Source organism: Heptranchias perlo, chromosome 1 (genome assembly GCF_035084215.1).
Source record: "Heptranchias perlo isolate sHepPer1 chromosome 1, sHepPer1.hap1, whole genome shotgun sequence".
Lineage (NCBI taxonomy): Eukaryota > Metazoa > Chordata > Chondrichthyes > Hexanchiformes > Hexanchidae > Heptranchias > Heptranchias perlo.
The window spans coordinates 178,484,857-178,498,025 of record NC_090325.1 but is presented as its reverse complement, the minus strand read 5'-3'; the positions used below and the strand labels follow the sequence as shown (position 1 = coordinate 178,498,025).

Sequence of the window (13,169 nt, the reverse complement as noted above, 5' to 3'; positions counted from 1 at the left end):
CATGATTGATGCTATAACTGCAAGGAAACGAAAGCACAGTAATGCAATAGAGAGAAGAGTATCTGGGCCACACAGATTCAGGCCTTTGTATGGCCTGGCCCAGTCCAGCTTGTTTGCCGACTCTGTGCATTCTTCTTACCTTCTAACTGGGGACAAGTTAACTTTGGAAAACCACTTTAGCAGCAATGAAAGGTACTACTGTAACAAGAAACCCTAAACAAGCATACTGTGCATCTGTAGAGAGACTGCAAGTGAAACTAAAACTATTAGAAGCTCCAATGGGTCGTGTGACTTATTAAACTAACTCATTTGTGTCTATATATGCATACCAGTACCAATGAAGATATCATCATATTTTGAATGAATCCTATTATATCTGACATGTCCTTGTGACAATCAACTTTTTAGTTTCATGGGATCTATTTTGACTTTTGGGCGACCGACAGGCGGAGCGCACTGATCGGCCGCCCAGTCCGATGGCGAAGGCATCCCCGTGACTTTGAGGCCCCGACCTCATTTAAATCTGGCAGGGGAGCTGTGGGCGCCAAACAGCTCGCCAGATTGAGGCCTCAATATCAGGGCGGCCACCAGCATGGTGAGTTGCGGGGAGGGGGTCGCGGAGGGTGGGGTTTCCGGGATAGCAGTGGCCCAGATTATTTTTGAGGGCCCTGGAGGAGCACTCCTGATCCTCTGGGGTCTGCAAAAATATTTCAACACTTACCTTCAGTGGGCATCTTCAATTCCGACTTAAAATGTCATTTGGGGTCATATTTACATAACAGGAACCCGATTTCCATATTAAAAGGGGCTTATCGCCTGAAATAGGCAGGCATCTTGCACATCCTGTGATAGGCCCCTTTCAAAATGGAGCCAGCTGCATCGCCAGTGTTAATGAGCATTTTAAACGCGAAGGCATTTAAAATTGACCCCAAGGTCTACCAAATTCATGTGAAATTCAGAAAAATATTTTCCATGTGTAAGAAACTGGGATGTTAATCTCACCACTCTTGTTTCTTTTAGTGGCAAGAAGCAGAAATCCCAGTCACTTCAGTTTTCTACTGGGTGAGTTTGTTCTATTGGATTTTGTTAGCTTTAGTGGTAGAAATCTGGCCAACCAGGACTTGCCTCCAATAATGCTTATTTTGTGCCTCAACGGCCACTTAACTACACAAGTAATGACCAAGGACATTAATCCTCCAGGGAGTGGGAAATTGTACGAAATGAAGCAGAGCAGTGAATTTGCACATCCCAATTCATTGACAGGGCCATTTCCAGTTTATAATAGACTGAACTCTAGATCCAGAGATATCAGAACTGAAGTGTTTCCTTTTATGCATCTGAATTTTGAAATCAGGAATAAAAGTTTTTAAAATTGTGTGGATTGTCTGCTCATTTAGATTTTATTGAAAATTATATTTAGATGAATTTCTTGATTAGTTCCAGTTTTCTTTGGACTTATGATTTATTTAAACATCCAAACCATGAGATTTTTGATTTCCTTTGAGGGATTAATAAAATATACAGTTGAATACCACATCCGGGCTTTTCAATATTCATTGCTCATCTGCCTTAAGTGCTCTGAGCTGAGCAGTATGCAGTTGATTAAAGTGCCAGTGAGCACAACAGAGTGTAGTAGACTGTTTGGAAGCCTGACGGTAGTTGGTCAGATGGGTACTTAGCCTCCAGTGGAGCCTGCCCTCTCATCAGTGGCAGCGCTGAACCAGTTAATGTAACAATTGCAAGGATATTCATGTCGAACAGATAAAAGAGTTTAGCTGTTCCATCGTTGAATTAACTCCGGCTGAGTGGGTGAGCCAGTTCCTACCTGCTCACTTTAATTCCCACACCTATCTCGGAAAGAGCTAAGATTTTAACCAGCAACGGCAGATTTTTCAAAAATGTTCTGCTCCCAATTTCATTCGCTCTTTTCAGAGAGGAAAACAGAGTAGTGCAGAAAAAGGAAACAGCTTGTTTCTTCGTCTAATGCCAGTTTTAACATCTCCGCTACTGTTGCCATTAAACAACAACAGAAATGATCCCCCAAGATGCCTACAAGAAGGACATGGAGATTTTGGAGCCTTTTTTTTTAACAATTTTAGTCCAGAAAACTGAAACTATAGTTGGTTAAAAAAAAACTTGCATCATGTAAACATACCTCAGCTAGACCGCAAAGCAACCACAGAGGAAAGAAAGAAAGAAATAATTTGCATTTCTGTAGCACCTTTTACAACCACAGAACGTCCCAAACAGCCAACTTTGGAAGTGTAGTCACTGTTTTAATGTAGGTAAATGCGGCAGCCAATTTGCACACAGCAAGCTCTCACAAACAGCAATGAGATAATGACCAAATAATCTGTTTTAGTGATGTTATAGAGTTACAGCTTTCTACTTTTTTTACACAGCTCAATGGTATTTTCCCATATAATTTAGAAATGGCAATTCAGTTTAACGCTAATCAGAACACATACATCTGAGCTTTAATGCTGGAATGGGGGTGAGATGTCGGCAGCAGTTCAGGGAGCAGTCAAACGATTGAGGAAAGGAGAAAGAATATTGATAAATCCTTAACAAAGGTTTAATAGTCCTTAACCTTCAATCAGTTCTGCTGGCCACAGATAAAATATTTATAAGTAATTACAAGTCGTTGCTGTAAATTAATCAGAATACTGCACTGGTGGCACAAGATGACCTCTCTCTGAGCAAAGAAACTGACAAATGAAATTGTTGATTGTTCAACAGGTTTACTAGTCCTTGCATTGAATGGTTCAAATGTCCAGTATGAGTGTTTTGGGACTGGGTGGTGCAGTGGAATAGAATATTGTGCGGGACCACAATTTAAATGAAATGAACTTTCATGGCTGTATGAGTCATACCTGAAATGAGTTTGGGCCGTTTCAACCCATTTTTAAGGGGGCCTGGGTCCTCAACACAAGACTGAACAATTCAACATACATTGGCAAGAGATGGTAATCTTAGAGAGGCCACCAGGACACATGGCATGGGAAATAAAAAAGTTCAGACTGCCTCAGAGAAAGTGTTTTTCTGAGGATGGCTTAGAGTTAAGGGAGCTTTACACATATATTAACCACGCACTACTCCTGAGCAGAACCTGTTGACTACTAGAAAGAAGCTTAAGTTGAAATCAGGCACTATTAGCTGTTATTGTTTATATGTAAGAGGGCACAAAGTCTGTAGGGTATTACAACAACAACTTGCATTTATATAGCGCCTTTAACATAGTAAAAATGTCCCAAGGCGCTTCACAGTTATCAGACAAACTTTGACACCAAACCACATAAAGAGATACTAGAACAGGTAACCAAAAGCTTGGTCAAAGAAGTAGGCTTTAACGAGTGACTTAAAGGAGGAGAGAGAGGTAGAGAGGCAGAGAGGTTTAAGGAGAGAATTCCAGAGCTTAGGGGCTAGGCAGCTGAAGGTACAGCTGCCAATGGTGGAACGATAAAAATTGAGAATGCGCAAGAGGCCAGAATTGGTGGAGCGCAGAGATCTTGGAGAGTTGTAGGACTGACGGAGGTCCCAGGGATCAGAAGGGGCAACGCATGAAGTGTTTTAAAAAATTGAGGCGTTGCTGGACCGGGAGTCAATGTAGGTCAGTGAGCACAGGGGTGATGGGTGAACGGGACTTGGTTGAGTTAGGATACAGGCAGCAGAGTTTTGGATGAGCTCAAGTTTATGGAGGGTGGAAAGTGGGAGGCCAGCCAGGATAGCATTAGAATAGTCAAGTCTGGAGGTAACAAATGCATTGATAAGGGTTTCAGCAGCAGAAGAGCTGAGGCAGGGGCAGAGACGGGTGATATTACAGAGGTGGAAGTAGGCGGTCTTGATGATGGCGAGGATATGGGGTATTCAAGGTAGTAATACTTTGAGGGGTTGAGCTGATGTGTTAAAATTGTGAGACATTAAAGCAGCAAGAAGCTGTAATGATTTTCATCATTTATATGGAGGATCCAGGGCCTCGAAAATCCCCAGCGGTTATTCCAGGATCAGATCCGCCATTGCTCTCCAGTGTTGACCTTATCGGAGTTTGAGGCCAGACACCCCTTCCATCCCATAACCCCATTTATCTCCCCCTCAGTCCGCTATGTAAGGCAGCTGATCCAAACTTAAAAAAAAACACAGATCTTTCATTGGGGGTCCAGGCCACTTCTCTTGGTAGTCCATTTGCACCATCTGGAGGCAGGTATGCCTTATCTCTCTTGGTGTAACAACATCCTGTAAAATGCTGGATCCCTTCTGAGCTCGGGAATCATGAGTTCGCAGTGTAGGGAATCCCTGCCCCCAGTTCTGACCCCTTGGCATCATTGGCCTGTAAGAGGCAGATAGAGGTTAAACCTTACAAAGCCAACCAGGAACATCAGTCGGGGCCCAGCATAATCAAGTCTCTGCCTTTTTCTGGTAGGTTCTGCCGGACTCCCGCTGAAGTTACTTGATGAAATTCAGGGCCCAGCTGTTTAATACTCAGATTTTCATCATAAATAAATCCTAATTTCAAGGGTACTATTCCATTCAGTTAGCTATTAGGGGAATGGACTATTAGTTTATGAAACAGTGCTTCACTATGTCTCAGTTGACTAAACGCAGATTATATGGCAAATAAAATGTGGCTTTTAGCTTTCTCATTGCAAACCCAGGCAAGGAGCCAATGCCCATAGGGTAGGGATACCACAGATATCGAAAAGAGTCAAGGAGATGGAATCAATCATGAAGTTGTGATTAAGTGACAAAAAGCTTTGGATTTAAAGTGATGAAGATAATACTATGATGAGATTGTTCTGGGGTGGGGGCTGGAGTGTCTACAGAATTGATTCTTCCTTGTCTTCTTCATGTTGCTTGTAGATCTCGGCACTTTCAGTGGCTACACCATTGAGATGTCTTTTGCCTCTCCAGATTACCTGTCCTAAATTTCTTTTTAAAAAATGTTTGTTTGTAATCCTTGTGGGCCAGGAGAAGCAGGAGTGCTCCCTTGGGCCCCACAAGGAGTCCTTGGGCCTCCCCAGCCCCAACCTTGCCTTTTTCTCCCAGCACCATCAGTTCCTTGGAGAAACCCCTCCCAGCACTAACTTATGCCAAGGACCGTTCCTTTGGGTCCCTGATGGTCCACCGGCCTTGAAGCCACTCTCTCCCCCACCACTCCCGCCACTCCAATTTTGAATGGGAGATGGATCAAGACTAATCAAATGAAGCTAGGGGTTAAAATAACCTGGGCCTCACACTGAACTCTTTGCGAGGGATTCCCGCCTCGAACACGGCCCAAGTTAAAATTGGGGCTTGACTTCTTGAATTCATAATATAAATTAAAACAAAATCCCTTCCAGACCAAATAGGTAAAAATCTCAAAATGCTACAATCCTCAATAGTCCAAATGTAATCCTAGTCCATTCATAAAAGATATTCTCAATCTGCCATGTAGGAACATATCCTAAATGATGTGACCTAATTGACACTGACGTTTTGAAACAGTGCAAGAACGCAGCAACATACCAAACTGCTTAGTAAAGTGCAAAACATTTATGGTTGTCTTTTTTTATACTACTTAATGCTTAGTGTCAGTTTTCCCTAATGATTCATTTTCTCCACATATCCTCATTCCTATTCTTAGCTGATAATGTCAGCTTTTTTTATTGTCAGTTTACACCTATTGTCACTTACCTACATAACATTTTCATGCAGGTATATAAGCACTCAAAACTGAGTCTTTGTGCCTGCCTTTAAATCTGCAACGTAATCAAAAAGTGCAACAAAACTGAAGTGGCAGTCAATGCAAAATAAAGTGACTGCTTTGTATTAAAGAGATTTTATTGCAAAAATTGTCTATCTTGAATGTTTCTCTGGGGTAGTGACATCCTATTGGATTGCTGTCACGTCATGCTTATTGTCATGTTGCTTGTCTTGGAAAAACTGAATTGACAATAATGGGAATTCTATGTGTTCAGCTTATGGTTTTTCAAAGAAAGCATCCTTGAATAACGGTAGTTCATTGACTAATGGCATTAGAACTGCCACCGCACCTTCTTTGCAAATGGTTCTTGCAAGGAAGCACATAAATTTATAAGCCAATGGATATTCAATGGGCCAAAAGGCCTTTTACTGTCCTTGGCTGTACTTATGTAATGATTTGACTCATTTAAATACAGATTACAATTAATCCTATTTAACTAAATACTTGATCAAGTGACTATAGCAACTCTCCTGAGGTGCTGTTCACGTGAGTGAGAGGATATGTTAAACTGTGATATCTGAAGTGTGATGGCTAAAATGTGACAGGAAGAAAGTGTGATGCCATATGGGGGATAACATCAGGGTCACTGATTTACAGTGACTGAATAATTCAAATTCCAGTTTTATTAAATGGTATTCTGGAATTTTTACCAATGTTTTAAAGATTGAACTCTACAACTCTGTCTATATCTTATTACAACTCCAACATCTCCATGCACTTCCTTTCTGCACAACCTGACTTCCTCTTGTCATGTTTTTGTCACACTTTCTGTGTCAACTTTATACCATTATAAATCTCTGTATCCACCTTTATTATAGATTTCACCCATGTAAACCGGTCATGTTGTAATTGTATTGTTTGGCTATTGGGTTGGTGTGGAATTTGTGACATTTCTGTCCAAGTTCGGCTGCCATCTTGATTTTTTTCCCAAATAATTTTTCTCCTTGGGATAAGTTAATTTTGAACTGAATTTTAATATTGTGTATGTTGTTTTAATTTTAATATAAAACTTTGTTCTAGGGTTTTCTCTACCTGCAGGTCTTTCAGTTATGTAGTACTGCTCCCAAATACTGTGGCTCCTTCTTGGGAACCTGCTCTGCCTCTCACTCTTGGGATGATTGCCGTAACCTCTGCGGCTTGCTCAGCCTCTAATCCTCACCTGTTCTGATGAAGGGTTTCTCTCTGAAATGCTGACTTGTCTTTTCTCTTTACTGATGCTGACAGACCTGCTGTGTATTTACAGAGTTTTCTGTTATTATTTAAAAAGCACAATAGTTCAAACAATAACACTGCAACCTTTCATAGTGTTGTGCAGAATTCTCTCTGCTCCTGTTACCAGCTTCTTTCCCCCCTTGAACCCCCAAAACACCTCCATCCCAGTTTTAGCCCAAGAAATGCCCACACTCACACCCTCAGCATCAGTAACATCACTGCATGTCTCTGGCCTAAGTCTTGTCATTCCCAATTGCTAGATAAGAGACACCATCCCTTTTCCATCTCTGCTTCAATTTGGGACTTGCACCCTACTCCAGGCCCCACTTTACCCATCTGCTCTGCTCCCTGTCCCTGTATTGCATACACCACCTTTACGTTTCATTCCCTACCAGGCTGCTCCAGTCCCTGGACTATGTCCCTAGACTATTGATGAAAAATGCCATGGCAGATCTACTAGCTTCTGTTAAGCACACAGACAAATATTTGAAATCTATACTTGATCTTCAGTAGAAAGAGTGAGGTTTTATGTAATTAAACAAACTAGTGAGTAAGCACAGCAATTTCTGCCTGAAGTAAACAGAGCACTTAAGACGCTATAACAGGCAACTTTGAAATTGACATTAATGCAAATGGATAACGGTTATCACTTTTTGGCCGATATAAGCGACTGCCCATTTTAAACATGGCCGTTTTAAATGGTGGGGACTATAATTCATTCACTACTTTTTTTCCCCTCAATCTCCCTATGTGAAAGTCTGTACTAGCCATACTGCCAGCACCACAGAGGGTAACTTTCAACTCCTTCATTGGAAAGGAAAATCGGGGGGTTGGGGGGGTGCGGGGATATATAACGAGCAGCTGATCCGTTCCCGCCAGCTTTCCGCCTCCATCAAAGTTGAAAGTTACCCCCATAGAGCAAAAATAGGGTGATTCTCCGATGCTTCTCTCCACCAGGTTCCTGTCCAGGCAGTGAAGTTGACAATGACATGTCTCAGAATGGGAATTTGCAATGTGGAGAATTAGTGGTGTGAGCCCATGTCCTATGACTCCCTGGAAACATAGGTTGCATCATCAACACACTGTGCCCTGATTCAAAGCTGCAAGTTCCCGATATGCGATTTTTCTTTTGTTGCATAGATTACACGTCACCATGTTTAGGTCCCAAATTACATGGAGGCTAATGGATACTTCTTGGTGGATTACAAGGCAGTAATCCAATCAAGGGATTTAGATGTCATAAGCCAGAAGATCAAAGCTTTGAGTGGTTTGGTTTGTCATCTGAACCTCTCGATTGGATTATTGCCTTAAATTCAATGAAGGATTCCTGCTATATCTGCATATACATATTTATTTATCATTGTAAATTTTCTTTTATTTTAAATAGACAATCCCGTAGAAGTGTGCTTTAGAGGTTGTTTTTAAAATTCATACTTTTTGATGACTTTTTGTGCTTATCCAAAAAATCAGTCTTTAGAAATTAAATACTTCTGCACATTGCATCCCCAGTGTCAACATAAAGTACTTTCTGGTTAGGTGTAGCAAGGATCATATGCAGACTTCTGTTTTGCTCTAATTATGTGCCTTAACATAATCCCTAACGTCAAAAAAGATCCCTTTAGTATCCATGTGAACGTTTCCATTTCCCATCCTTAAGCTTACCTGAGTTAGATTGCCAATTTAGGGGCAAGATTTCCTCTTTGCGCTATAGCATCGATTTTAACTCAGAGTGGGAGTTGCGCAGGCGACAAACCACCCCGATCTCAGCAGCGGGAGTCTCTGGGAATTTGAACTCCCGGGTCTCGTTTGCACAGCCTCAGTGACTTTCCCACCTGCAGCCAGCGGGAAGCGGCAGCTGCCCAGGGGGAGCGCAATGTCGGGACGCAGCAGGAACGGTCCACTGCTCAGGTAAGTCACCAAGAGGGAGTTTGGGAGGGTCTCGTGATCGGGGTGGGGGGAAGTGGGGGAAGCCTGTGCCTGGGAAGCCTAACCTTTCCTTGTGGGACCCGGAGGCCCACCCCTGCTCCTTCGGGCTCCACAAAGAAAGTCAAATAAAGTAAAATGACTTACCTTTTTGGATCTCTTCTGGCTTTGACTCCTCTTCACGCTAAGTCGGCCTGGTGGGGAAGCCACAGTGGCTTCCCTGCGCAGGTCTTTGGTTAAAATAGCAGACAGGTCCTGAATGACATCATCAAAGCTTGATCTGCATATTTAAAGAAGGACCCTGCCAATTTCCGGCAGGTGTCCCTCTCTCCTGCTCAGAAGAACAGGAAAATTGGAAGCTGCAGGGGTGAGTGTGGCACGTCGGCGGTGAGGGCCACAGATAATTTTAACTGCACTTCCACCTGGTTAGTGTCCGACGAACGGGCACAGTTAAAATTGGGCGTTGTATGTAAAGAAATGGTAAGCAGGTTTGTGATTTTGTTGCACATAGTGCACAAAGAAAATCTTACTCCTTAGGGGGCAATTTATATCAAATTCAGGGTAGTTTTGTGCTTTGGACCCATACTCACTAGCATCTGGGCTGAGAATAAACAGCTCATTTCCCTATCATGGGAGGAAACCAACTGCAGTTAAAACCTCAGATAATAAAAGCTCTGTGAAATTTCTCTCTGTCAAATGTTCCCTGTGTGAACCTTCTTGATGACAAAGTTGCATTGTGCTAATGCAGTGGTTGGAAGAGAAGGAATTTATGCTCACAATTTCCTACATGGTGAGTTCCTGGTTTCACTCTTGAGATGATGATAAGCGAATGACAGGCACTTTCCCACTCCTAAGCAATTGATGATAGAGTATTCGTGGAGGAGGGTATATGGGCTTCTTTTTGGCCATTGATGGTATGTGATAAGTAGTATGAGGAGAACAATAAATGAAGGAAAGAAGCTTTTTTTCAGCAAAAACGTTTTTCCCATTGTGGAACTGCCTTTATGTTACTGCTAGTAGGTGAATGGAGTGCTGCTAGATGTAGTACAAAGAGTATGAGTGATGTTGTAAGGTAGGATCTGAAACTCGTGGATTTACAGCATTGTATTATTACAGATTTTTTTTTACAGTGAATTACAGAAAAATCACTTTTATGTGTGTATAATAGTCATGTTTTCAAGGAAGAATGAGAGACAATTGTGTATAATTGAACAAAATGTAAATAACATTCACAAATTCAAATATTACATCTTCCGTGAATCACAAATAGGCAGTTGGTTGATCAATCACTAGAAGTGGGCAGAGAGATATTGCAACACACAGAATTGGACTTGGGTAGTGTAGAAGGAGATGAGTATTGGAGCCTAGCTAGCCACTTACTTACCCCGTTGAGGGAGATTACAATAACTGGTCTTCTTATCAGGCACTATAGTCAAAGAAGCTTTCCTGCTTCAGCTTAAGTGAATGTATCATTTGCTTAGACTGGATTTCACAGCAGCTAAATTCAGGCAGTATGCACTGACAGGACTGTGAAATGCCCATACCTGGTGGCATACTTCAGATTGATCTCTCCATGCACAGATTAGGAAGATCGGCACTAGTAATTTCAGAATTCGTTGTCGAGGCCCAGCCTCAAGCATAATACCAGTTACAGAATTGGTCTTGTCTGCGGATCGTGCTCCAATATCTTAACACTAGACTAGTCCAGAAGAAGTGCTGGAGAGGACCAACTCTCTCCAAATAGCCCGGCAAATCTGAGATACAAATGGGTTCCGTCAGTATAAACAGTGTAGTTGTTTACTGCAATCTATTATTTATGCAACTTACCAAGCTCGCTCAAGCTGATCACATTAACTGTATGAAGGTATTTATGCTTGCAATATCTTGACATTTACCATTAAAGGCAAAAAAAACAAATCTTCTTAATAGTTGTGTGGAATACTCCAGAGATGTGAGTACAATTTTCCAGTAAAACAAGTTATTACTGTAATGGAAACTGATGGTACATAGTGAAGGGATTTGAAGCTTTCTTATTGCTTTATCTTGTATGTGCTGTATGAGGCAATCCCTGTATTCTGCAATCATATTTAAGCAATGTCCCTCAGTAAATACTAAATCATTTAAATAGCTAAGTGTCAGCACAACCTAAAAATCATGACTAATTTTCAAAAAATGGTAAGCTACTTCTGGATGACTGAAGTGCAGACTAATTACATTTGAACTAATGAAACAAATACAGCAGTACCCTGGAGTCTGGAACATCCCATTGGTATACACTGCTGGTGTAAAATGCACTGTGTACAGTTATTAGTCATGTCGCTGTACATAACTGTTTTGACAGTGCTGTACACTCTTAACTGCTATTGATAATGAGACTGCTGGTATGTGTTATTTTTGTTCAGGTGGCACACATGCAGCTTATTAATGCCCTCTTAACTCAAGCAGAGTAGCTGCAGCTGACATGCCGTCTGAGGAGTGAACTGCTAACGTTCGGGGCTCAGTGCTTCCAGTGAGTGTCAACAGAACAATCTTATATTGCACACTTTAAACACTTAGAAACTAGATAAGATGCCAGTACAAAAAAACAGAAATGCATTCAAAAGTGTACCTTTTACCGAGTCAGAATATATTCCTGATGTTTGTCGCACTGGTGTGCTCATTCTTGGTATATGCCTCTATCTTTGTCACAGTCTGGAAATTGATATAAATTATTTAGCAACATAGGAATTGCTAGAGGAGAAAACGATCAAGGTCCATCTAGTTCGCCTTCTACCATCCTGGTAGGCGCGTGCTACAACAATAATGGAGTTGTTGATTAATCTTGGCAATCAATCTCTATTAGTTAGTCTATAACAGACTCAAGACATGAGGTGAAGAAAACTTGCTAGTGATGGAAAACTTTGGGAACTGTAGGCCCAAAGTCAGCTGTTTCTCTCAAACACTTATCATATTTCATGTCTCAGGTTTCTCATATATTCAATTACCTATCCATTGTAAGATATTTCCTCTGATTCCCGCTTTCTTTATTTTTATTAACAGTCTTTCCAGAGAAACTATATCAAAGGCCTTACTGAAATCCAAATATACAACATCCACTGCCGAACTCTTATCAGCCGCCTTTGCCACACCCTCAAAGAAAACCAGTAGATTTGATTGACAAGACCTCCCCTTCATGAACCTACATTGGCTACCTTTTATGATTTTATTTCTGTCCAGATGCTCCATGATCTTATCTTTAATAAGGGTCTCGATAACTTTATCCACAATAGACTGGTCTGTAGTTTCCTGGGTCACTTTTGTTACCCTATTTAAAAATCTGCCTTTTTCCAGTCTCCAGGCACCTTTCCGGTATTCATTGATTTTTGGAAGATTTGTGCCAGAGTTCCTGCAATTTCCTCCCTCAGTTCCTCAAGGATCCTCGGAAGCATCTTATCCGGCACCTGAGATTTATTCACCTTAAGTTTGCACAGATGTTCGGCAACCTAGATGTTAGTAATGTGAAAAGCTTACCTCCGCAACACTCTCTAGTTTCCTTTGCAGATCAGATAAGTTACTTGCCTCCTCCTTGGTAACAACTGAGGCATAAAACTTATTTAACATTTCTGCAACCTGTATAGCATCAGTTGTCATGTCCTCACCCGACCCAACCTTCAGTGGGCCCACGCCATCCCTCGTTTTTCTTTTTCTCTTAGTGTAACATGAACATTTTTTATTATTTTCCTTCACTTTATCTTGGCATGATCAAATCAAAATTTTTCTTTGCCATCGTAATGGCTTTATATGGTATTGAATCTGTCTTAATTCCTTGCCATTTGCCTTCATGGTCTAAAATGCCTTTTCTTCCCCTCTTTATGAGCTGCTTAGTTGTCCTGTCCAACTGTCACGATTTTTGAAGAATCTCCCAGGGACACTTGGTGCAGTAAATTGGAATGATGTCCTTTCACCTCTGGCACCCTGGGTGAAAATTAAACTCAGACTGATGGGATTAAAAGTCATATCTCTCTGCTAGCTGTAAAGGTTCCATGTCAAATGAATCTGGATATTCTTCACAAAGCTCCAGTTAGGCCCAAACCCATAGCACAAAACTGCCTGCAATTTAACACAAATTGCTGTCAGGAAAGCCATAAAATTGGCTGTTGTGGGAAATATAAAAATTCAGTGCTTGTCTGAGATTGGAGTTGAGGCAGAGTGGAGGGAATTTTATATCAGATCTAACACATGCGATACTCGACGTATGAATGCTTGATGCTAAAATACATGCCAGATGTGGAAAATTGTCCTATTCCATAGTTCT

At 41.4% G+C, this 13,169-nt stretch overlaps 1 long non-coding RNA gene across 2 annotated transcripts in view; it reads right to left on the bottom strand.

Moving 5' to 3' along the window:
- The window catches only part of LOC137328107 (uncharacterized), a 74,241-nt gene extending 62,680 nt beyond the window's left edge, over positions 1–11,561 (bottom strand). For both annotated transcript variants that reach the window (XR_010964621.1, XR_010964620.1), the window contains exon 1: positions 11,484–11,561. This is a non-coding gene — a long non-coding RNA (uncharacterized lncRNA). The remainder of the gene's footprint in view (positions 1–11,483) is intronic.
- Between the last annotated feature and the right edge of the window lie 1,608 nt (positions 11,562–13,169).